This window comes from Canis aureus, chromosome 28 (genome assembly GCF_053574225.1).
Source record: "Canis aureus isolate CA01 chromosome 28, VMU_Caureus_v.1.0, whole genome shotgun sequence".
Taxonomy (NCBI): domain Eukaryota; kingdom Metazoa; phylum Chordata; class Mammalia; order Carnivora; family Canidae; genus Canis; species Canis aureus.
This window is the reverse complement of record NC_135638.1, coordinates 3,051,453-3,077,402: the sequence shown is the minus strand read 5'-3', so window position 1 is coordinate 3,077,402 and position 25,950 is coordinate 3,051,453. Positions and strand designations below refer to the sequence as shown.

The 25,950-nt window shown below is 50.2% G+C and overlaps 2 long non-coding RNA genes across 3 annotated transcripts; one reads left to right on the top strand and one right to left on the bottom strand.

Annotated features, from left to right (window-relative positions):
• Nucleotides 1-325: 325 nt before the first annotated feature.
• On the top strand, nt 326-6,463 carry LOC144300319 (uncharacterized). Of its 2 annotated transcripts, XR_013366902.1 has the most exons (3): nt 326-3,614; nt 3,798-4,795; nt 5,042-6,463. It is a non-coding gene; the product is annotated as an uncharacterized LOC144300319 (long non-coding RNA). The 2 variants fall into 2 exon arrangements; XR_013366901.1 differs by having other exon boundaries at nt 326-4,795.
• LOC144300317 (uncharacterized) lies at nt 5,887-25,868 on the bottom strand. Its single transcript, XR_013366899.1, has 5 exons — nt 25,162-25,868; nt 24,546-24,695; nt 14,966-15,224; nt 11,679-12,035; nt 5,887-11,483 (listed from the first exon to the last, which is right to left on the bottom strand). It is a non-coding gene; the product is annotated as an uncharacterized LOC144300317 (long non-coding RNA).
• Nucleotides 25,869-25,950: the final 82 nt, after the last annotated feature.

Below are 25,950 nucleotides of genomic sequence, written 5' to 3'. Positions count from 1 at the left end.
CGGAGACCCCCCGGGGGAGGGGGGCGGGCGGTGGCGGGATCCCCCTACCTGGGGCCTGAGGACGCAGGGGTCCCACTGGGCCCAAGGTCGTCCGGGCCACACAGAGGCCCCAGGCCCGGCCGCCGTCCCTCCCCGGGGGCCCCCACCTGGACGGAGAAGCTGAGCTCCCCGCTCAGGAGCAGAGGCCGCAGTGCTGGAGGCCACCGCCCCTGCTCCTGCCTCTGGCCTCCTTTCTTGTGGGGTCGCCAGCCAACCCCAGGGGGACCTGGAGGGGGACTCCCGGCGTCCGGGCGGCCTTGGGACACTGGCCGCGCCCTCAGGCCAAGCGCACACCCTGGAGGACATGGTACTGGCTAACAGTATGGGTCATGGGAGAGGCCAAGGATGGCGCTCAGTCCTCTGGTTCGGGGCACCCCCCGTTGTCACCGCCGTGAAAGGAGGTGGGAGAGCGAGGAAGGTGCCCCCCAAGACCCGCGGCCAGGCCGGTGCTGGTGCAGGCCTCCTTCGCTAGGAAGGGGCTCTTGCCTCGACGGGCTTTTCTTCTAAGCAGTGGCTTCTGCAGGGTTCAGAAAGTTACAGGAGTCCTTGTTTCTGGCCAATCCGTCGGCCTTTATGAAGTATACACTCTGCCCCGGGACAGAATTTAACCTAAAATAAGCGTAAAATACGTGATGGAAACTTCAGCTCTTAGCCACATGTGGTCAGACGGCACAGCTTGCTAAAATGTCACCTTACTTACGGATCGGACTGTATTTACTCTGAGTAGAGGCTTAACACATAACTACTCGATCTTTCTCCCACTCGCCCTCCACGTCCCCCCCACCCCCGGGACTGGAAACACGGGGAGAGGAAGAGGATGCCAAGCCGAGGCCAAATCATGCGTGGAGTTTAAGCGTATGCCTTTGTTTGTCATCTTGCAAAGGCCTCGCTCGCCTCCCAGACCCATTCCTTAGCAGGGCTTGCTCGCTTTCCCACTTCCCAGACGGCAAAGGGGTCCGTGCCTCTTCTCCCTCCGTCTCCCCGGTTTTCAAGCTTGTCCCTCCACTGGCCTTCATCAGCTCCCCCTTCAGCCTCCCTTGAGTGAAATCACATCTCAAAGTGGAGATTAGATCCTTACGTGGGCACATGGGCAAGAGTCCCAGCTGCTCAGAAGGGTTCTAGCAGATTTCTCAGATCACCCGTGACGTCAGCTGTGGCTGTAGGAACACAGCCCTGCGGGGTGCCATGTAGGCCTGAGCGCATGGAGTAGTACGTCCGTGTAAGGCATGTGTACTGCGCAAGGCGCTGCTATGCGAGGTGACAGTCCCACGGCATGAAGCCCAAAGAGGGATCAGACCGGGGAATTCGATGAAGCCAAGGCGCCCAGGCCCCCTTTCCCTCTCTGTCCTGCCAGCGCAGTTCATGGCTTCCTCCCCGTGGCTGCTGCGGCTCCAGCCACTGCACCCACATTCCAGACATTAATTTGTTAAAAATGGGGAAGGGGCAGGTGGATTTCTCTCGGGAGAGATGGTTTGAGGACTCTGAAGAACATTTGCCTCTTTCTGTCCAACTTAGCATTCTTATTTCAGGATTTCTTTTTTCCCTGCTGGACCGGCTCTGCCATCTTGCTGGCCTCCGTCACTAATGATCCATTACCCGTCCCACCTTGAATTCCCACGTCTGTCTCATGGGCCAGACCTGAGTCCTCGGCCACACCTTGCTGCCAGGGAGGCTGGAGAGTCCAGCCTTCTAGCTAAGTGCAACCCCCTCCTGGTGGAAATCTAGGGGCTCTGACTAGGACAGGCCAGAGATGGAAGAGCGGCGAGCAGCAGCAGCGTTTGCACAAGGACACAGGTACGTCCATTGATTCCACCTCCTTTAACTTGTCGTTTTGCCTCTCCTGCTGTCTGGGCTCGGTCCTGAATCCTCTCCCACTTGGTCCCGAATCCTTTCCCTCTTGGCCCCGAATCCTCTCCCACTTGGTCCTGAATCCTTTCCCTTTTGGTCCCAAATCCTTTCTCTCTTGGTCCCGAATCCTTTCCCACTTGGTCCCGAATCCTCTCCCACTTGGTCCCGAATTCTTTCCCACTTGGCCCCGAATCCTCTCCCACTTGTTCCTGAATCTTTTTCCACTTGGTCCTGAATCCTTTCCCTTTTGGTCCCAAATCCTTTCTCTCTTGGTCCTGAATCCTTCCCCACGTGATCCTGAATCCTTTCCCACTTGGTCATCACGACAACATTCTCCTCTCCCCACGGAAGTCCTGGAAAGAAAAAGCTCACTTGGCTCTACTTTCTCACTTCCTTTTCCCTTTTGCCCATTTTCCTCGGGCTTCTGTTCCCGTCTCCCCACTAAACCTGCCAGTGCCCTCCTTCTAAACCAATTCAGATTGGCTGCGTCCTGCACAAAGCAAATATTTGGTAAATGACTGCTGAATTATTCAGTTTGTTGGCTGTTTTCTCCACGATCCATTCTTAGGACAGTGCCATTTTCTACTCATCCTAATTGCAAAAATAATATTTTAGTTCCGTTAAGAACCGTTAGGTTCTTTTGACCTGTTTATGAAAACATAGTCCTCATAGTGCAAAAAATGCACTGTAACCGCCAAAACATTCACCCAACAGCACACTTTCGGAAATGACCTTTTTATAGGTGTGAGTCTGTTTATTCACTTCTCCCCTCCATTGAATGGAGAAAAGAAATGGGATGTTTATTGCTAAGAACAGCAGACTTCCCTTAGATTGTTTCTAAAGCACAGCAGAGTCAGTGGCAAGAAGTTTCCCTGTCTAACTCGTGACAGAAAACCATCCGTTTTGAAATCCCCAAGGGAAAAAACACCCAGAAGATCCTCGATAATACATCTTCCTCTGTTGTTGGACTTTCCATCTTTCCTCAAAACATGGACCTGGCAATTTTCAAGTCCAATTTTTGTCCTGACTCAGGAAGAGCATCGTGTCCCAAATGTATTCTCGGCCCTCTACGACCTCCGCCCGCATTGCATAAGGCTCCTCTCCGGGGATCAGGGGCTGGGACTTTAAAGCCCCGGTGGTTAGGGACTGCGGGCAGGATGTAGTTATACTGCCCCGTTGTGGCAGATTCTGTTCCAGTTCAAATGCTGCCTCATTTTTTTTCCTGTCCTGCTTCTTCCAGAAACCAACCTACTAATAAGGAGCAGTTTCTGGGGATCCCTGGGTGACTCAGTGGTTTAGTGCCTGCCTTCAGCCCAGGGCGTGATCCTGAAGACCTGGGATCGAGTCCCGCGTCGGGCTCCCTGCACGGAGCCTGCTTCTGCCTCTCTCTCTCTCTCTTTCTCTCTCTCATGAATAAATAAATAAAACCCTTAGAAAAAAAAAAGGAGCAGTTTCTGAGCAAGGACATTATAAAACATTAAGGGGTGCCGGTGGGCTTTAGGGGACCCAAACCTTTCCTTTTACCCCTTCCTCCCAGGTTTTGTGTGTGTGTGTGTGTGGTGGGGGGGGGGGCATCAGTGAAGGTAACAATTTTGCGAAGTGACCCTTATGTGCCATAGCTGAAGAGCATCTCCTTCAGGGAAGAAAGACCCCCCGCCCCCCAAGAAGGTGGTCAGCTTGTAATCAGCTGGAGTCCGCCTGGCCCTGCCGAATTGTGAACAGAGCCTGTGAGTTTGGGATCCATAAGCTAAGTCTGGCCCTCACACAGGATGTGTTTGGCTGATACACTAGTTTTTTGTTTGTGTTTGGTTTGAAGTTTTAAAAAGAAATATTTAAAAGGAAGATTTCATGTAAAAAAAAAAAAGAAATCTCGACTTCTGGCTTCTTGATGTTCTCTTTCTGAGTTGCAGCAACTGGTTGGACCTGAGCGGTGTGTTCACCTTTGGATGAAGTTGGCCCCTGGCCTCTGTCGCCGTCCTCAGCACGCCTCCCTGTGACGCAGTCAGGTTCCAACACACGGAACCTATCCACGGAACAGCACCCAGATCAAGAAACAGAAGATACCCTCACACCGGGGGTCCCCCTCACGTCCCTGTTCAGTCATCATCCTCACTTCTCTCAGCAGAGATTAGATGCACCTGCATTTATACTTGATACAAATGGGGCCCTAGAGTAGGTATGATTCCTGTCCAGCGGTTTCTATTCGACATTGTATTTATGAGATCCACGCGCATCGTTGCACGCAGCAGTAGGTCGTTCTTTTTCACGACCACATAATATTCCATTGTGTGAATTCCCCACCATTTATTTATCTGTTCTTGATTAATGGACGTTTAGGGAACTTTCCAGTGTTAGGTCTTGAGCACAGTATGGCTTACCGAAATTCTAGTACACGTTAAAAAAGAGATTAACATTGCCTCTCTCTCTCTGTGTCTCTCATGAATAAATAAATAAAATCTTTAAAAAAAAAAGAATTTACTGATAAGTATTGTACAAAAATTAAAAAAGAGAGAGATTAACACGTGTCAAAATGGCATTCGAGGAAAGGAAGTGTTATCAGAAAAGAGGTAAATGTAGCCTGATTTTCAGATTATGTCATTTTCTATCCGCAAAACTCAAGAGAATCAATTCAAACCATCATCATTAATAACAGAATTTAGTAGAGTCAAGACAAAAAAAAAAGAGTAAAGACAAAGAGAAAGCCGAGGAGAGCTGGATGGGGAAGGGCGCAGGAAGAAGACCTGGCAAAGGGAGGAAAAGCAAGGAGAGAAGCCAGTGGCTGCGCCCTGTAAGCACCAAGCTCTGAGCTCCCGCGTGAGGGAGGCCTGACTCAGCAACCGTTGACGCTCTTGGGGGATCATTTCCTGAGTGCGTTTTATGAGCCAAGAATCGTTTTATGGACTTTTTGGTGAGTGTGGGGCATTTCTGACTTGCTAACCTGGGACTCAGAGGCTGTGAACAAACATCTCCATCCCCAGGGCCCAGAGGCTCTTGGTGCGCTCACTCGCACACCTGCGGCTCCAGTTGTGCAACGGTGGTTGAATGAGGAATCGGGGTTAAAGGTGACGGATATGTAGGGGTTGGTTATTTGGTTTGGCTTTGTTTGCTTTTGTTTTGTTTCATTTTTTTTTTTTTTTTTTTTGTCTCCTTACAGAGGGTTTTCAGCTCGGAAACCTAACTATATTTCTTGAGGCCCTTGGTGGGCTCACGGCAAGGAGTTGTGCCAGGAGGTGAAGACATTGAGAGGAACGCTGGGGGCTCTGGGGGCTCTCCACTATTTCAGGGCACGAGTCTGACGTGGCAGGAGTCAGAGAGGAGATAATAGCCTCCTCCTCCTCCGTGGAACCCAGCACTGCTCTGGGTCCCCCGAGCCGCGGAAACTCATGGTGCCTCAATGGGTTCAGCCTTGCTATGAACATCGGCGTTCTTGTGAGCCCCCCAGTGACCTCTGGGGGCTGCAGGCTTGATACCTGGGAGCCAGGGAAGAAAAGCGGGGAGACACCGGACGCTTGCCCCCGGGGACGATCTGATTTGGAAAATCCTACAAGCCCTGCCCTTTTGGACTCCCTGCTGTCCATGTGGGATTGCTCACGGTGCTGCTCACCTTTGAAGGGCATGACTGTTGTGACATGACCTTGGGACACAGGGACCAGCAGTGCGGGGCAGAGAGAGGACAATCCAAGCTGGCTAAAGTGCTTTGTGAAGCACGAAACAACTCTGATGAGGCAGCAGCCGGCTTCCATAACCTAGGAGTTGGGCCTCCTGTGGGGACTCAGTGGTGGAGTGTCTGCCCTAGGCCCAGGTCGTGACCCCGGGGTCCTGGGATCGAGCCCTGCATCAGGCTCCCTGTAGGGAACCTGCTTCTCCCTCTGCCTGTGTCTCTGCCTCCCTCTCTCTCTGTGTGTCTCTCATGAATAAATAGACAAAATCTTTAAAAAGAAGAAGAAGAAGAACAACAACAACAACAACAACAACAACAACGTAGGCTTCTTCTCTGCTTGAGAATAGGTGGCTGCCAATGTCCTATCTCGAACCGCCTGCAGCGAACTCCCCCGATGCCTGCAGGGGCCGCGTGGCGGCAGCACAAAGGCCGTGACTTTCCAGCAACCCGGACAACGGGGACTCAAACTGGGGTTGAGTAATTTGAGAAATGAATACAACGTGCTGGAGCTCGCATTCCTCCTGGGTGGAGCCACTTATACATACGCTGCTACTTTTCATTTTCGATCCGTAGAGGTCGAAGCATAAGTCCTGCATCATTTCTATTCGGGGAACTTACTCCTTGTGTTCTTTGGAAACATTCCTTATAGTGTTTTCATAAACTCTAAACATCTCTCACTGATTTGTTCCTAATTACAAAAGTGGTCTGTGCCAATTATGGAGAAATACAAAAAGATAAAAGCATCCAGAGGAAAATGAATCTTTCGCAACACGATCTCTAATACCTACCCATATTATTTGTGCACAGTGTGTGACTGATCCGCGACGTGGGGCATGTACGTTGTTTTCTTCTTATAATTACTGTTGAGATCAGCTACACATTTTACATTCTTTAAAAATAAATCCTAGAAGTGGATTTGCTGGGTCAAAGTTTACCTTCATTTTTAAGCCCTTACTGCGTTTTCCTCAATTGCTCTCCCTGAGGTTGCCTCAACGAAGTGTCCCAGCAGCAGCGTCCGAGCACGCCTGTTTGCTGCCCCCTTCTCGAGGTCTGGTACCGCCGTTTCTAAATGCCATGACCGAAGCAGGTGGCACTGGGCTGTCACCTGGATGACTTAGGACGGCCACCTGCTCTCCGTGCTCCAGTCAGTTGCCCGTTCTGTGCCGCACAGGCTTCTCCTGCCACGTGAGTGTCATCACACCCCCTCCCTTCTCAGAACCCTGTCCCGCCACCCACAGCCCACAGAGTGGGCTTGCATGTCCCCAGGGCCTACGAGGGCCTTCCTGCCCATCCCGAATACCTCTTTGGGGTCTTCTCTATCATCTCACCATGCACCCTGACCTCAGATGGGGAGCTCATTTGCACCTTTAGACGGAGTCATTCATACCCCTTCCCCTATCTCTGTGCTTCCCCCTCTCTCTGCCTTCCAGTCTCCGCACAAAGTGATGGAATCGGGTTGGGACACCCCCTCCCTCTCGGCCAAGCTGCCTTGTCGCCCATCAGTGGGGAGCCGTCGGGCCTCTTCACATCTGAGCAGTTCAGACGGGTGTCTGGCCTTAGACGACCCCATCCCCTAGAGGACCTGCTTGCACCCTGGGCCAAGCGGGCCCCTAAATCCGGCTGCTTTTGGGACCCTAATTGATGGCACATTCAGGGACCCTGATGCCAGCCATATCCCAACCATTTCTTCAGATGTTACCCGCCCCACGCTTTCCCCTCTCTGGTGGCCTTCAGAAACCCCGGAGGCCTTCCCACCAGGTCCTCAGATCTCCTAGTCTTTTTTGTGTTTTCCATCTTTGTTTCTCCGTGCTGCGTTCCCACCGTGCCCAGCTGCCCGTTTGCCAGTTCCCTCTTCAGCCACGTCTATAACTTACTATTACATCTCTGTACTGAGCTACTCGCGTCGCTTACTGCAGTTTTTAATGAAAGAAATCTTATTTGGCTCTTTTTCAGTTCTGCCCCATGACCGTTTATTTTTAATTTTTATTTTCTTAAAGATGCATTTACTTCGGGGCGGGGGGACACAAGCAAGGGGAGGGACAGAGGGAGAGAGAATCTCAAGCCGACTCCCCAAGGAGTGCAGAGCCTGGTGTGGGGCTCGACCTCACCACCCTGAGATCGTGACCTGAGCCAAAATCAAGAGTTGGACGCTTAACCACTGAGCCACCCAGGCGCCCCTGCCCTATTACTTTTCTTTCTTTTTTTTTTTAAAAGATTTTATTTATTTATTCATGAGACATGCAGAGAGAGAGAGAGAGAGAGAGAGGGGCAGAGACACGGGCAGAGGGAGAAGCAGGCTCCATGTAGGGAGCCCGACGTGGGACTCGATCCCGGGCCTCCAGGGCTGGGCTGAAGGCGGTGCTAAACCGCTGAGCCACCCAGGCTGCCCTTACTTTTCGAATGTAATTTCCAGGTCCCTGTTAAAACTTATAGGCCTGTGTTTTATTTCTACAAATATAATCAGTGTAGCTGTTTTATAGTTCGCATATGATAATCGGTAGGTCTTTGTGTGTCTATTTGTGCTGTCTGGCCTTTCTGCTCTTTTTAACTTATGGTTTCTGGTTTCTGAGTGTGTCTGGTTGTCTTCCGCTGGGTGCTGATCGTTGTATTGGGAGCGCTGTAGTAATAACGAGGACCCCTAGGTGAGGACATATGCATTCTGGGAGCATTTTCATTTATTTTTGTTGGGTGCCTGGGGTATTACTAGTCCAGTGCTCCCTTCATCCAAGTTCAAGTCTTGAGTTTTCCTCACCCACCTGGGCAGGGTAAACCTGGGCTGTGGGTCCCTGCAAGATTTTCTTTCAACTCAACTTATTCTGAGGCCCTTTGGGGTCCCAGCATTAAAAAAAGATGTTTTAACACAGTACATATTTTTGGTGGATTCTAGGTTTTGACTTTTGTCTTCTTGAGCCTGGAAATCCACCTGCTTGGTTTTCAACTGCCCCCTCCCCCCTTTTTTTTTGTATCAGCAAGTACCCTCAGGACAAAGACAGCTTTGAGTTCTGGGCTTCTGGGTTCTGATCCTCACCTTGACTCAACCTCAGCAATTACTCCCTTGTTTGTTCTTTGATGATTTTTTTTTTTTGTTATTTCACCCAGTTCTTTGACTTGTCCTCAGCGGGTACATCGGTCCTAATTACCTCAGCTTTCATACCAGAAGTGGTCATCTTTATTCCTTGTTCTGCTTGGGCCTAACAGTGCCAAAGGATAGAACTCGAATTCAGCTCTGTTGTGGCTCAGATATGAAAAGATCTGTCTGAACGGTATAGGGGAGCTCCCAGACCAAGGAAGGAGAGAACGAAGCCGGATGGCAGGGGGTGTGCAGGGTCTCCCTCCAGCTGTCGTGCCTCTCAAGCAGTTCCCCAGGCCGCAGGCAGATGGCGTCCCCATCTCCACTCCGTGGCTCTCAGGTACCCACAGGGCTGGACGCCGGGCTCCACTTCCCAGAACGCACTTCCAGGAGGCCCTCAGGTCAGGAGCCCAGCCCGGGGCCCTTCCCTGTAGGAAGGACATTTCCCAGCGTGGGGTGTGCCCTCCCAGGCCCCCAGGCCCAGCCTCACTTCCTTCCTAACAGCCCGTGAGCAAACCTAGACCAAGGTGGGGCAAGGGGAGAGGAAAGGACACACAGGCTCTAGCTGCCCATTTTGGGGAGCCCAGACCAGACCCAGAGTTTCTCACCCAGGGTCAAGCAGGTCAAGGGAAGTCTTCCTGGGCAGGCTTGCTCTGGTTTTGGCATCGCGCCACGGCTGGTGTTGTGGACTAAATAAACACCTCCTCCCCGTCCCCGCGACCTCGTCCTGACCTCTGGAGCCTGCGAGTACGTTACCATGTGCCAAAGGGGACTTGCTGTTGACTAGGGAGGTTGCCCTAGATTATTTGGGTGGCCCCGACATCGTGCCCAAAGCCCTTTATAAGCGGGAGGCAGGAGGGTCAGAGGGACAGAGAGACATGATGACAGAAACAGAGGTTAGTGTAAATCAAGGAAGGGGACGTGAGACAAAGAATGCAGGTGGCCCCGAGAAGTCGCCAAAATGGGTTCTCCCCTAGAGCCCCCAGAAGAACTACAACCCTGCCAGCACCCCGATTTTAGGACTTCCGACGTCCAGACTGTAAGACAATAAATCCGTGTCGTTTGAAGCCATTAGGTTGGCGGTGATTTGTTGCAGCAGCCAGAGAAGGCTAATCCAGGTGAGCCCTCACCTTAAGCCACCGCTTCCCCCGCTTCCAACTATTGCACTTGGTGCAAACTGTTTGCAGACGCCGGGACCCTAGGGCTCCAGGGCGGCAGGACCCAGTGTCCCCGGCCCCGCACCAACCAGGCCCTCTCCCTGCGCCCCGCTGCGCGAAATTCAGTTTGCATTTCATCTATTTACATGAATTTGAAGCTGTGACAATTAAAAAGGTACAGTGCTCTCGGCCTCGGGTTCAAGGGGGACTGACAGCTCCACCAGCCATCTCAGCCAGCCCGCAAGGCTTGGATGTCCACGAGATAAGCAAGGCCTGGAGCAAGAGGACATGGCCGAGGTCATTCTTTAGCTAATTAATGAATTATTCGGAGGGAGGCTGGAGGAGCACTCACCCCCAGCCGAAGAGGCTGTGGAGGGAAACCCTCGGAACCCCTGGGCCCCGACGCTCAGGTCTCGCCCCGTCCCCCCTGCTCTGAGGCCCCAAATTGATGTCACTTGTCCGTCCTCTGGGCGAGGCTAGTCTTGGGGACCAGCCTGGGCTCCGGGTGGGCTTTCTCTGCCCACCAGGTGTTCACTTGGCTCAAGCCAAGGGCGACTTCCGTCTGGGCAGCGCACTGCCCGGCTCTGCTGTGGGCTATGGGGTCGGCTCATCTTGGTTCTCACCAGGGACCCTCCAGAGCCGCCTTGCGTGTGTGCAAAGCTCAGGTTTCCTCTTTGCCCTGTGGGAGCCAAAGAAGACCTGGAGACGTGAGAGGCCTGGCTCTGACCTCCTCTGCTAAACCACCCACAGTGCCTTTTTTCCTTTCTGGTGGCCATGCTATGTTGATGTGGGGTATTCCTTGGGATTGGTTCCTCCTACAGTTATGTGGAATGTTCTGGGCCCACGACCCTCTGCTCCCAGATCTCCAAGACTGTCTGGGATTTATTCCTAACTCCCTCTTCCACTCAGATTCAACGTGGAGACAAGGGCAAAGACGTGAAGGCAACACTAGCATTTCAATTCTCTTGCTTTTTACTTTCCCATCCCTTCCAGGGCTTTCTTTCCAGACCACAAAAGGATCTTCTTCTTCCCGGTCTCCGGGTTCCAAATACTCTCTAGGGCAGAGCTGGCAACTAGGGTTTGTGTGGCAAATCTGGTGACAGTTTATTTTGTAAATGAAGTTGCATTGGGCCACAACCACACCTGTTTGCCCCCCAAGGGCAGGGCTGAGGAGTGGAGACAAGGACCATCTGGCCCTTTCTGGAGAAGGCTTGCCACCCCCGCTCGAGGCTCGGAGTCCTCGGGGTTTGGCACTGGATCCTCAAATGAGGCTTTGTGAATCCAGACAAATCTACCCCAACTCCTGCCCTTCTTGCTTTGTTCTTGCCATTGAAGCCGAGACACTTGGAACCCGAGGTCCTGAACAGAACTGTTCTCAGAGGGGAGCTTTGGGACTTCGCCTCCCGAGCTCCGAAGCCTGGTCTGATTTTACCAACGAGAAGAAGGCCTCAACTAGTATTTCAGCAGGTCTCCTCTCGCTTGATCTCTCGGCTCCTGCTGGCTGCCTGGCTGGCCCCATCCCCAGGTGGGCGTCCAACTGGGACTGTGCACCACCGCCCCCCTCCGGGCGATGGAGGCAGCGGTTTTTCCAGAGGGGATCCAAGAGACCCTGGCTCCTAGGGAGCTGAGGGGGGGCCAGGTCACCAAATGCAGGAATCCTTGAGTGTCTGAACTAGGGGAAGATGCCGGGGACTTCTTCACGCCTCCACTTCCATAACGAAGGGGTAAGAGGTGAAAAGGGTGATGAAAAGTTAGGAATAGCCTCATCGAGAACACGCGGCAAAAGCTAGAGCCCCCTCCCCCCCTTCCCCCCGTTTCCCCTCTAGTTGCTGTTCCTGTGCTGGAACAGATCCCGCTCTGCCTTGGGTCGTGGGCAAGCTTCCCGGAGTTCGGCCTCTCTCACCTGGTGTCCCCATTCGTGGGCGCCAGGGGTCCCCCCGAACAGCAGCAATGCGTGCGGCCGGACGCGACCAGGGAGGCCCCGAGTCTCCGGATTCTGTGCTTCTGGATGGATTTCTCTGTCTTTCCTCCTGGACTCATTCCTCAGGTCTCTGGTCACAGGGAAGAAAACAGATGAAAGTCACGGTTGAGCTACACAGATGGGGCTGGGACGGAGGGCTCGGGAGGGAGCTTTGATTTTAACGACCCCGGCAGCCGGCAGCCGGCGCAAGGCCCACCACAGCCAGCCTTCTCTTCCTTCTTCTCTTGGACTTGGTTCATAGACGGCAGTCGCTGCTGGTGACCGTGCCGACGACGTTGCCTGAAGGAAGAGAGTGTAAACCGTAGCTCATATTGGGGCACTTGGCCGTGTCCAAGGCAGATCTGAGCACGGCGTGCCCCTGGCTACATCGAGGGGCCCCCTTCGTCCGTGGGATCCAGTCCCGCTCCTTTACAAGCTGTGTTGTGGTTCTTGCCAAGCTCTCCCACCTCATCTCTAGTTACACCCACTTCAAAATTTCTGTTCAACCATACTTTAGCTTTTTGAACTAAAAAACCCCCACAAATATATATATATACACAAATATACACACATATATATGTTTTATATATATGTTTTAGCCAATGAGCCTTTGGACATAACATTTTCTCTGCCTTGAAAACTGCTTCTTCCTTCCCAAACACCCCACACATTTACCTTCTTCCAAGCTCCTATTTGCCCAATTAATTCCTTGTAATCACTCAGATTGCAGCTAAGCAATACCTCCTCCAGGAAGCCGTCCCTGACTTCTCAGTGCCACAATCCCAGAGCACCTGGTACTTCTGTGACGTGCTCCTGACCATACCATGTTTACTCCTTTGCAAGCCACCTTAAGCCAGAGCTTTGCCCAGGTGCCCAGAACTCAGAAGGAATTCAGTCAATATTTGCAGAATAAATAAGTGAACAAATGTCCGAAGGAGATCCTGCGAACCCCTTGCGCAGAGCACTTAGGCGGCCTGTCCAAAGTCCGCCGCATAGCCGAACAGAGGTGACATTCAAACGTCGGCCTACCAAATCCAAGGCCAGTGCCTTTGCAGTGTCTCCTAAGGCCTGACATAGCCCGGATGATCACATGGGTGTAAGAGAAACGTGCCCTTCATCACCCACCGAAATGATTGAAGAAAAGTCCAGAAGAAAACACACTGATAGGAAATCATGATGATCTCTGGGAAGATGGAGGGGGTAGGAGGACTGTGGTGGTGTTCAAAGGGGCCTTGAACAAAGTACCTATAGTTTCTCTTTTTAACAAGGAGAATGTATTTCTGGATTACTCGTACAGTTTCAGATTAATTTTTAAAAAATGACCACTACCAAAGGATTTTCTGTACCACATTCTCTAGTTGATGAGTTTTTCCATTAAAGGATCTGGAAATTAGCATTGATGTTTTACTTGACTGCTTATTCAAAAAAAGAGAGAGAGAGAGAGAAGAAAGAAAAGAAAAGAAAACAACCAAAAGACTCCGGCCCCAATTTTTAAAAATGCTTACCATTACACTCAACACTAAAACTAATCGAATTGAGAAGATGGACTGTGCTAAGTGAAGTGTGGCAGTGACTAGACTACTTAATGCGTTAGTTTCTTTCAATTTATGACTCTTCGTCGTAGACGATTTATCTTTGATGCTCTTTCTCTTTTTTTGTGTTTATTTCTAGTCATAAAGCATCTGGTCTGTGTAATTAAGGAGAGCCGAGAAAATATAATTAGCCAAGCAGGCAGGAAGTAGATGGCTAATCTTCTTCATGACAGAAACATCGCCCCAGACCATATTTCTTCTGGGCCAAAGCCCGCATTTCTGGACCCCTGTGGGGACTGTAAGGGCCCAGAGGGCCCCCTTCCCTGAAGCCATTCCTGTAGGGCGCCCTCTGACGGTTGGTCTGATAAAAAAAAATCCATGTGGACAAGCTGGTGCTTCACCACCCAGCCATTCCCCGCCCCCCCGCCCCAACATGCTGGCTGCACATGTAAAAATCCGGAGTCGTGGGCTTAGGAATGCCCCTGGAGGACGCACATGAGCAGAGCTCAAGGTCCGGAACAAGGAAAAGAGCGCCACAGGAAGAACTCAAAGCAACAATGGTGGCAACCAACTTCTCATTAACCGTGAAACCCCAACAGGTACACACCTCGCCCTCCTCTAGAAAGGACAGGTGATTATGTGAATACCCACATGCAGACGTGGGCACGCTTGGGACCAGCCCCCTGCCTGGATGACACAGTCCAGTGCCCGTACTGGGGACAGACGGCGTTAGGTGACACAGTTGGCGTTACCGTTACCGTTACGGGGCTGGAACGCAGAGGCTGTCACAGCCACGAGGGTGTGGACAGATTCATACGTAAGGGCACACGAGGAACCTGAGGACGGAAGTATTTCTAAGTAATTCTAAGTATTAAACTAGTCCGTGTAGATGGCATTTGGTCAAGTGGTGAATAAGGCTGATCTGAAACGACCACCAAGCGTAAACCCAACACCCCCCTACCCCCCAAGGCCTGACTGCAGCCTGTGGCTGCATATGGGGCCCATGGCAGAGCAAGAACTCACGTTTCATTGCCCCATTTGCTGAGTGAAACACTGGCAGGGCACAAGGCCTCTGGAGTTCAAGTGTCTGGGTTCCAGGCCAGGAGGCCTCTCTCCCCTGCGTGGCCTTGGGAAAGTCGCCCACCCTCTCCATCCTTGGCTTCCTCACCTGAACGGTGCAGCAGCGCCTGCTGTGTAGGCGCCCATGAGGATTCAGTGGGTTGGCACGAGCTTCAGGTGGGCTACACCCGGGCAGGCTGAGTGACTGATGACTGCTGCTCTTCCTTTGCACCACACTAGCTCTCCCATCCTTCGTTCCTCTGGGTCCCCAGGTCGAACCTCATATTTGCCCACAAACACCCGCCGTGATCTCGGTTCTCCTGTGGCCCTGCCTGCGGTATCTTGTCACCACCTCCCGAGCCCATCATCGAGTGGCAGGGGACCTCTCTTGGGATGATGGCTTGACTCACCCCTACCTTCTCTCCCCTAACACCCATGCTCTTAGCTGACCTATGTGGCCCTGGCCGCCTCCATGGGAGGGTCACTTAGGAATTGTCCCTTGACTTGTGCAATGCCAAGAAACATCCATCTGTCTTCCGTGAGTCAGAAAAGAGGACCAAACAGGCTCAGGGGTTGTCTGTTGCGGGAGCCCAGGCATGGTACTAAGAATGTTCTAAAGTCAAGATTTCGTGAGCTTACCCAACGGCCACATCTCCAGCCACACCTTCCTCAACTTCTGAGTCAGCTCTTGTTCCTTCGGAGTTGGAGGGTGGGTGCCTCCATTCAGAGCGCCTCTCCCCATTCCTACCCCTGGTCCTTCGTGAGGATTGCTGCCTTGGCGCAGAGCGTCCCCCGGCTCCCTGACGTGGCAGGCTGCGCGTGGCCTGCCCATTGATTCTTTCCAAGCTGAAAGTAGGTGTTTTGCTTGTAAAGCTGAAGCAGGCAGGAGAGTCACCATCTGGAGAAGAATGGAGAACATTTGTACAATGAGCATAGCTCCTGTTTTCTATGACATTGGGCATTAAAAAATGTCACAGATGGCTTCACTAGATGATTGAGGACAACGTGCAGAGATCCAAACACATCTGGTTTTTTTTTTGCCTCTTCCCTCGAGTGCCACATTGCAGGACTAGCTGGGAGACGAGATGGTCTGAGGAAAAGAACAAAAAGAACACTGGCCTTGTGGGGTCCGGGCAAACTCGGGCGCAGTGCCTCGTGCTCCACTGTGTGCTCCCGTGCGAGCTGGGCCTGCTTCCAGGGCGGCCCTGTGGCTAACCCGGGCACCCTCCTTTCCATCCCCACGGGCGTCACTATGCTCTGTTGTCTCCCAAGCAGCAGCAGGCACTGATCTTGCTGCTGCTGTGCTTCAGAATAACAGTGGGCTCCCTCCCACCTCCCAAAGGATGGAGACACCCTGCAGCTTGACGTTCAAAGACTTCCACTCTCTGGTCCTGAACAACTTTTTTTTTTTTTTAAAGTAGGGTCCACACCCAACATGGGGCCTGAACTCATGACTCTGACATCAAGAGTCACATGCTCGGCCCACTGAGCCAGCCAGGCAGCCCCTGACCCGGGCTCCTGAGCCATCCTTGCAGGTTGTGCAGATGCTGCTCTGGCAGTAAACGAACGCAAAAAAGAAAAACCTGCGAGGACCCACGTTAGGAAAAGAGCCCGAGGAGCGGGGCTGCCGGGTGGCAGGTTGCTAGGCAACCAGGCAGCCGAGGAAGCAGCCTGAGCTGAGCCAGATGATGCCAGAGGCCAGTGAGAGCTCCTGCATTCTGTGATTTCTGTTTCAGTTGGGAAGATCCACCAGTTTAGGGCGCTCTCCGATGGAATTTTGCAAAGGCATTTGCCTCTGATAATTAATATGTTAAGACTTGAGAAATTTCCCCCTGTTTGGTGATGAAAAAAAACCTGTAAACAACTTTGTTTTTATTGGGGAATGTGTACGTGTGTGTGGCGAGGGGGTTAGTTGGTGGGTAGAGAGTGGAAGATATTTTCTAAATAGCAAAAAGAGAAAAATAAAATGAAAGTAATTATTCTGCCTTTCAGAACTCGTTGCCTTTCTTTCATGATGGTTGCCTAGAGACTTTGTTTATATGTATTTATAAAGAAATAAATACTGAACACAGGCCTAGACATCCAAATGAAAAACATGTCACTCTCAGCTCTGAGATGCTGAGTGTTTGAGCTCGGAGGCTAAGAGACCATGTTTGCCTGCATGCTTCTATTTCTGTCTTTGCAATCTGCTGAAAAGGAAAAGTTGCACACACAGACACACTCACACTCATGCACAGACATACACGTATATACACAAACATACATAGACATTTATCCATCCATCCAACTATATTTTTTATAGGAATTTGAAGTAACTTGGGGTTCTTCCTTCCTAAGCTGTTTTAAAAAAACACAACAAACAATTATTGCCAGTGGGCACTCATTTACTCTTAGAAATGCTTGCAATCACTACCGGCACCTAAGCACGGTTCGTTTAGAGAGGAGCAAAGAAAACACAACACAGGGGTGGCTGATAGGCCGATTTCTGCTTGTCATCCGCCTTGGCCGAGCTCAGCTGTTGAAGGCCAAGGAGATAGGCAGCGACCAGCTAAGGCCCCAGATTTGGCATCTGTGCATCAAATGACTCATAGGTCAAAACCAGATTTTTCAAGCTCTGCTCTGGCTGAACAAGTCCCAATTTCCCTGTGCCTCACATCCTGTTCTGTTTTCATGCAAAAGAACATCAAAAGAAATGAACATTGATCGATTTCCCTGTTTTTTTTTTTTTCTCTAGTTCTAAGAAGTTTCTCTTTTTCTCTCTCCCAAGCCTGCAGTTAATTTAGCATTTGAAATGTGAGTTTCTAAAACGAATTCCCATGAATGCTGCATAGCCATGTTTGGTTTTGCTGTTCTCTTGAAATCCCCTTCTGGTTTTCATTAATATTAAGAGAGAAGAAAAAAAAAAAAACACAGATGGGGACAGGGGAAGGGGTTTTCCAATGTGTTTCCAAAACAGCTACTTCTAGACGTCAACATCAACAAGGCAAGATATTCTAGTACCACAGTAACAGCTTTCCAGGCACCAAAACACAAGTCATGTTGCAGTAACCTTAAGAAAGACTATTGACAACATGATCATTGCCTTTACCTCCTAGAGGTAAGTCAGAATTTTTCAAGACTATAGGCTTTTCTGTGCCTTTAAGGATAGTCAAATTCCAACCCTCATGAGATGCTTGTCACTATTTCCAGGAGAGAGGAAGTGCCACAGGACTTTAAATGTCAAGCTTATGATCACCAAGAAGAGAGAACTACACTCATTACATATGCAATCATTGCTTTGGACTGTGTGCCTGGACTATAGCATGCTCACCTACTCATTCATTCCTTCATTCATTCACTCCATATTTACAATTAGCTATGAAGATGGCAGACAGGATTCCTGTTCTAATAGATTTTACAGTGTGGGAGGTGATGGGAGAATGTAGTCAGATAGTGAATAAGTACTTACAAATGCTCTTAGTTGTCCAGAGAAGGGGGTGCTGTATATAACAGAGCTAATCTAGCTTGGGAGTGTGTAGAGACGCTGTAAGGATGGCCACCAGCTTTTCCTCCTCACCCTCAAGCACTTGCCACTCCAAGAGATGGAGTCTACTTTTCCTCCTCTTGATCTGGCCTGGCCCTGAGATTTGCTTTGATCCATAGAATGTGGCAGGAGAGACACCAGGGGACTTCCAAGCAGAGTCCTCAAGGTGCCTTGCGGCTTTCACTTTCACCCACTTGGAAGCCAAACACCGTGTAAAGAAGTCCAGCTGGAGCAATCTCATGGGAGAGAGTGGGCATCCCAGCTGAAATGCCAGACGTATGACCGAGGCCATCTTGGATTCTCCAGTCTCAAGCAGATGAGCCCAGCCAATGCCACTCAGAGCAGAAACGAGCTCCCCTACTAAGCCCAACTCCATCACACATCTGTGAGCAGATAAATGATGGTTGTTCTAAGTCACTGCACTTTGAGGAGGTTTCTTACACAACAATAGGTAACTGAAACAGAGGGTCAAGGAGGCCTTCTGGAGAAAGTTCTATTTTTTTTTTTATAAATGTATTTTTTATTGGTGTTCAATTTGCCAACATATAGAATAACACCCAGTGCTCATCCGGTCAAGTGCCCCCCTCAGAGAAAGTTCTATTTAAGCTAAGATTTGAAGAATGGATAGGGTTCAATACTTTAGGAAGGGATTGGCATTTCAGGCAGGTGGAGCAGCATGTGGAAGACCCCAAGGCTGGAGAAGCATGATGCTGCCAAGAGCCAGAAGCAGGCCGGTGTAGCCAGAATGTAGGGAACCTATGGGAGAGTAGTGAGTGTGGAACCTGGAGTAGACAAGGGTCAGACCATACAAAGCATGTGAGTTATGAAAGAACGTACATGACACTTCCCTTCATCCCACATGGTTAGCTCGGCAAAAATGCAAGTCATCTCTTTGCCCTGAGGAGGCAAATCCATTGCATGGACCTTGCTACTATCACACAAAGACACACAGCTGATTAAAAGTAAGGTCTGAGAGAAAGGGAAGGTTCATTCATCCAACAAGTACTGTTGAGTACCAGTCACCTTCATCAGGGTGTGCACGCACACAACCTCTAAAATCTGGAAGGGGCTGAGTGTCAGATGAGCCTATGTCATCTCGGGTAAGTCACTTAGTTTCACTGAGCTTCATCTATAATATTGGAATAACGACAGTCCCTTTACAGAATCATCAGGAGGGTTAAATGAGAAAAATATATGTCAAGCACCTAATTAAATGCATGATAGGTTCTCCAAAAATGATGGCAAATTAAAAGAGAAAACATCGTACAGCAAGCCAGGGCATGTCTGGTTATACAGAAGTGGGTTCAATTGCGTAAGACAATAGGAAAGTGCCATTCCTTCGCCTTTGTTATTATGTTTATTAGGAAATCTATTTCTGCCAATGGATGCGGACTATCGTGAACGAACATCACAGCTGAAATGTTAGCAGAGCCTCCTGCTGAATCCTTTCCCAATCTCAGTGACGTCATAGGTCATCAGCGACACGTCTTTTGATCCTATTTGACACAGTGACGTTCAAATGGGCAACAAGGAATATAAACGAGTGGTACTTGGTGCTTATTATGTGCCCGGCATGTTGTATACGTAATAAGGTACCTTCACGTCTCCAGCAATCTCCAGGGAGAGTTACTAATTTTCCTGTCTTGCAGATGAGGAGGGGAGGCATCGGAGAAGTACGTTACTGACTTCCCTGACGCCACATCCCACAATCGGAAAGTGCCAGCCTCTGAACTCAAACCCAGGTGTGCCTGACTCCAAAGCCCACGCTCTTTGCCCCGGGCCAAGCCACTTCCTCCTCGGACACCCATGTTGAGATGCCCCGTCACTTCTGGAGGAAGTCATCCTAATCCTAAAAGCTGTAGCATCTCACAAGGGACCTTCAGTGTCTCTTTAAGGATCAACCTAAGTCGATGGCTACGTTTTTGAAGCAACAAACATATGGAAGCAGATGAACCCCGGGGAAGTCGATCATTTCCTGGGAGAGGGAGCACAGCGGACCACTACAGTTGGCTTCCTGGAGACTGTGCTCAAGAAGAAGCCAAGATGGGCTCTTCCAGTAATGACCATCATCTTTTTGTCTGCTTATTTTTAAATTTACTAATCTATTTAAAGCTTATCAAATTGCCTTAGCATCAGCAGAGATTATCTCTAAGGGCCCTGTTAGTCCCCAGATTCTATTATCTCACAAAGTCTGCGTGTTGGACCATCAGAACGGTTCTTTGGAAAGGTGGAAATGTCCCTGAGCAGAGCTCTGACTCCCCTAATTTCGGGTACAGGCTCCCCACATATGTAAGAATGGACAGTCTCTAAGACAGACTAGACGACTTCTTCCAAGGAAGGAAGGAAATAAACATTGATTAAATTTTGTTTTGCGTCAGGACATAGGCTATGAATTTTTCCTTATGTTGTCAAGCCTAAATCTGGCAGCCCAGTCCATCAAGGCAAAATTCCACCTGAAAGCAGTTTAAGAAAACTTTCATCCTCCTCACTCCTACCTCTCTGGTGTGGGACAGCCATGCCAAAGGTGGGCAGATAGCCGTTCACCTGTGCATCAACATACTTAACTGGCTTGAGATGCGATGAGCAGGGAACTGAGACAAGCACAGGAAAGAGCTAGGTAAACAAGAAAAGAGAATATTTCACTGTGGTGAGACACCCCCAGGGGAACCCCAGAAAAAGAGACCACCTCTGGCCATAGGGGCGGTGGGAGGGAAGGTGTGTAGGGCCTTGTTGGGACCCCAGAAAAGGGGTGAAACCAGGAGAGCGGACACCAGACCCTACCAGAAGCACCCAGACGAGCCAACTGCAGTTCTGCAGCTTTCCCATCAGGAGCCTGAACCTCTTTGGTATGAATAAGCAGTAATGGCACGGATGGCTTCCTGCCCCCCCCCCACCAAGGACACGTAGGCAATCACACGGTGTGCGATGCAAAGCTCGTCATGCATAACTTAGTCCTAAAATTAATGCTGAAGTCGAAAAGCTAAAGGAAAAGGGAACAGAAAGAACTAGAGCCTCCGGGCCGCACAAGAGGGCTGTGGGAGAGCAGAGGACAGTTGCCTGGAACAGTCAACAGATGGAGCTGGGGGGCTGCGAACCCCTCTGCCCTGCGTGAGCCGGATTCCTGCGTCAGCCACAGTCACCGGTGCCTCCATCCCCTTAATGCAGGCCCCCCCCTGGGGGGGGGGTGGACAGACTCGAGGGCAGCTGACGCCACCTGCCACCTGCCCGGGAGGCTCTGACGCAGCCCCAGCGCAAAGCCAGCGCGTTTTCTGCCTCGGCTCCTGAGGATCCGGGTCACCGGGAGCCAGGGGCTGGCCCTCCACGGTACCGGCTTTGGAAAACACAGGAAATCTCTTCCTTCTATGTTATTTGTTTGCTTATGTTCCTCTCATTTAGACATGATCTCATCTGCCCCAAATCAGCATTTTTCTCTAACAAGGAAGATATTTCTGTCCGTAAATGGAAAGGAACGTCAGCTAGGCCTGTCCCCATTGGGGCGCCTGACCCAAGTGGAGTGGACTGGGGCCTCGCAGAGCCGCCTAGGATGGGCGGGAGGGCCACAGCTCCTGGGGAGCGTGGGGAGCCTCTTCCCTGGTGAGGCCCCCCGGGCCGCAGGACAGGGCTGAAGGGCCTAGAAGATGGGAACCAGCTCCACCTCCTTTGACTCATCTTGTCCACTGTCTTCCTGGCATGGTGCCCAGCACCCAGTAGGTGCTTCGTACTTTACCTTTCCCTGGCGAATGAACAAATGAATGACTTAAAGCCACTGTGGCCTTGGAAGCCAGGCAGCAAGACTTTGAGCCCAACAGGCCTATATTTAAATTCTGGCTCCAGAATCCTGTCAGTGACCATGTACCGGGCAAGTTATTTGACCACCACTTGGCCGCTGGTTCTTCAACAATAATGCGCCGTACTCACTGCTATATCCTCCACGCCTGAGAAGCAGTAGGTGCTCAATAAATATTTTGTCTGAATGGGACTTTGTGTATCAGTTGACTTCTTTATAACACAGGTACCAAAATACCTACCTGGTCGAATCAACTGTTATGAAGACTCAATGAGATGCTGTATTTGAAGTTCCTGACACACGAGACGTGTTGGATAAATCTACAGTCAGTATTATTTTTGTTGGCCAACATTCCCATTGCCCTGCATTCCCGTAATCCAAGTAATCCTCAGGCATGAAGCTGGGGCCCGACCCTATGGACTTCCCCAAGGAGGAGCTGTCTGGGTGCTGCCTGCCCCCCGCCCTCTCTTACTCACCTCCTCGGCATCTGAGCTTGTACTTAGAGCTATTGCAGGGGTGTCGGGATTGGAGAGGCCCCGATCAGAGAACGTTATCCACTCGCCCTCAAGGCTGGAGGTCTGGCTGCAGCAACAGAAGCCATGGAAAGCTCAGTGTGCAGTTGGTAAGAAGGCACCAGGCCTCTTTCCAAACAGAGCCCAGATTGGGTCCTACAGAGACAACGGGGCGGTCTAGGCCCAGCCCTCTGAAAGAAGCCCCGGATCAAACTCCATGCTTCAGAGGGCTTCCTGGTTCCAACGATGCTCCCGAAGCTAATCCTGGCGTTGGTTTCCTTGAAGCTTACTTTGAGTTTTCCTTTGGGAAGGATACCAGTGGGAGTTTCTACCTCAGGATTGGACAATCATAACCTCAAATCTAGAGACGGTATATTATTCTAGACGCTTCATGGAAATCAAAACCTCAGGACGAGCTGGAAACTTCTAAGGGGCAGACATCTGTAACACCAGAACTTTGTAACATAAGCAAAGACAATTTTCTCTCCAGAGTCCTTAAAGACAGCCTTGCCTGGAGAATTCTTAAAGAGCCATTTCGATTTTGTGTTTGATGACACAGAGAAAACCCAGGAGCAGCACAACTACTTGAAGATTGTTCTTCTTTAAGTGGGAATGGATTAGAAACATCTCTTAGGGCACAGGCAAGAGTGAGAATGCTGCATCTGCGTAGTGTTGACATTTCTGCTCGATTTTGGTTTGATCTTTAAAACAATTCTGTAAAGCACGTAGACCGGGCACTTCTAAACCCGTATTACAGATGGGGAAACTGATAGTTAAAAGGTCTCATTGATTACCCAGACTTGCATTTAATTAGAGGCAGACCTGAAATTTGCTTCCTTCTGTAATGCTTTTTAATGGACCACCCGGCCTCCCAGCTCCCAGCTGGGTTTGGACTTGGTGGAAGAGGCTAAAAATCAGTATGATGGCAGCCTCCCCGAAGAGAAACAAACAGATGCTTGTGCTTCCAATCTTTATTCTTAGGAAATGCCTCTTCCAAACGTTTTCATTAAAAAAAAAAATTCAAAAATTATATCCTATAGAAGTTAAATTGGAATCACTTCCCTTCCAACTTCCAATAACTAGTTTTAAATATGTGATCACTATTTTCCATGAATTTGCCTCCTAAAGTACATATGAAGGAATGGCACTTTAGGAACAAAGTTTTAAAAGTATATGAAAAGTCAGGGGCACCCGGGTGGCTCAGTCGAAGAAGCATTCGACTCTTGATTTAGGTTCAGGTCATGATCTTGAGCCCCACATCTGTCTCCCCACACAGCGGGGAGTCGGCTTTCTCCTTCGCCCTCTCCTCTGCCCTTCCCCACCAGGTTGCTCGCACACGCTCAGATTCTCTCAAATAAATTAATCAAAACAAAATTTTTAAAGAAATCTATGAAAAGTTGCCTCCTATCATTGGAAACCATTTGGCCCATGATTGACTCTTGGGATGGTTGAGGGGCACATCCTTTCCAAGATATGTTTCTTAAATTTCCTACATATTGACTTGCTTGTACGCTTTGACATAATACACGGGATGAATTTAGCTTTCATTGACTTGATTATTTGATTGACTTCTCAGCTGGGTAATTTGCAAAGCCAAGTTATGATCACACACTTTTATTCAGAAATAACACCTCTCACAAAGTCAACTTCCTCACTTTGGTTGCTCGAGGGATTTTTTAAGACGTTGGCAACAGGATACTTCCCTCTGTTGGGTTACTCATGCGTGAGAGGCGGCAGCGTGTGTCTGGGAGGCTTCGACCTAATTCTGATGCTAGATGTCACTAGTCTGTTCATTCATTCATTCATTTGAAAAATCATCCTATCCTATGTGCCAAGCGTTGCTATCTGGGTAGAGATGCTGGTGAGTAAAACTTGTGGTGTCTTGTCCTCGTAGAACGTACAGCCCTGCTGTTTGTTCACCACGCGTCCTGAGGCACAGGGTTACAGTACTTTTCTGAGCTCCATTTAAAACTGTAAATTATGTGATGACAGATACTAAAATGTTAAAATGAGTGAAGATACCCTCTTTACAAGATTGTGGTGAGAAATAATTTGAATAGCATAAAGCACCTGGTTCAGGGCCAGTGGTCAGGGAAATCCTAGTGTTTGCTCCACTTAATTGAGTCAAGGCCAGCAGCTCAGAGCAGTGGAATCCCTCATGACCTCATAGTCTCCATAACATGCCTGAAATATGGGTTTTATCCTCAAAATACTCCTCACTGAAGCCGTGCTCTCAGGCCTCCCATAATCGGCACTCTCAGCTGGCTTCTCTCGTGTGTCCTCCTCTCCCGGTTACTGACCGTGGCTCCCACTGAACCACTCCACCCTCCCCCCCACGCCCCCGCCACCACCCTCGTTTTCCTAAGTGTAGGTGCTCCCTCTGGGTGTTCTTCCTACCTGCCGGCTCCTTTCTCTCCTTCCCCTCTTCCTCTTCACGAGGACCATATCAGCCCAGGGCATCCACTGGCCATGACCTTTTCTTCTTCACTGGCCATGACCTTTCTTCTGGCTCCAGTCTCATGGGTCCAACACCCAGCCGGCCTCCAGCTGAAAAATTCCAAACTGATTCTGTCATTTTCTCAGAAGGGAACTCCTCGTCTTACTTTCTATTTCTATCGTGACACCACTTATATCCTCCGACACCCTGATTGGAAAACTTGGAATCTTTGTGGACTCTCCCTGGCCCTCAGTTCCCACATCTGGACGATGATCAAATGTTGTTGCTTTGGCCAAGTCTCCTGAGTCTGTCCTGTCCTCCTCTCCCCCATCACCTTTGTGCGACCTCTTACCTCTTACTCTGACTGTAGCTTCAGCCTCCCGAACGGGCTCCTGCACTAGCTCACTCCATCCCATCTCACTTCTTACTGCTCAGCTCACCTCTTTTTCCTAAAGCGCACCTCTGATCACCTTGCCTTTTTGCTCGAAAACCATTAATCACTCCCCAAAGCATGCAAGGCAATGTCTGGCACCTCACAACTCTTCACAATCTGATTTCAGCTGCCATTTGTCTTACCTGTCCAGGGACCTCTAACCTCCTCCCCACACTCCTGCAATTCACAGTCGGGTGGGGGAGGTCAGCACTAATCCATCATCACAGGAGTGTACCTATGACTCGGGACAAGGACTCTGAATGGCAAAAGAGGACTCTATCAGGCTTAAACACTGAGATCCTGGTTGGTCCATTCGAGGAGGTGACAAATGTCCGAGAGACGTAAACAGAGGGGTAGTGTGTTTGTGGGGTGTGGCGGGGGAGGAAGCAAGGCTGTCCACTCAGGGCTTTGAGGGAGTTGCTCCTTATCTTAAGAGCAATGGAAAGCCGTGGGCTGGTCTCATATGTCATAGGCAGGATCAAATTTGTATTTCCAAAAGCTGGTCCTGTGGCCCATTAGTTCCTCGAGTAGGAAGGCCTTTGCGTTTGGCTGTTGGTGACCGCCCGCGGAGTGCCTGGAACAGGGTTTTCGGAGATGAACACTTTATCAGGAGCTGTTTGGGGACCACCTGGAAAAAGGGGTGAAAGCAGACATAAAGGAAGAAGGGGAGACAAAAAGAAGGGGAGGTAAGGAGAGCCAGTTAAATCAACCAGAGAGACGTGAAGGCCATTTGATATTCAAGGTGCAGGTGTAAAATAAGGAGATACTTGGACACGAGCATCCCAAGAGCAGCTGCCATCTCGCTGCTGCACCGCTACTTGGCAGAGTCCTTGCTGGGACTTGGCCTTCAGAGGCCCTTCATCAGCTACACATCTCAAATCTCATTGCTTCACTGGCCAAACTTGGTACAAACTCTATTTTTTTTTTTTTCA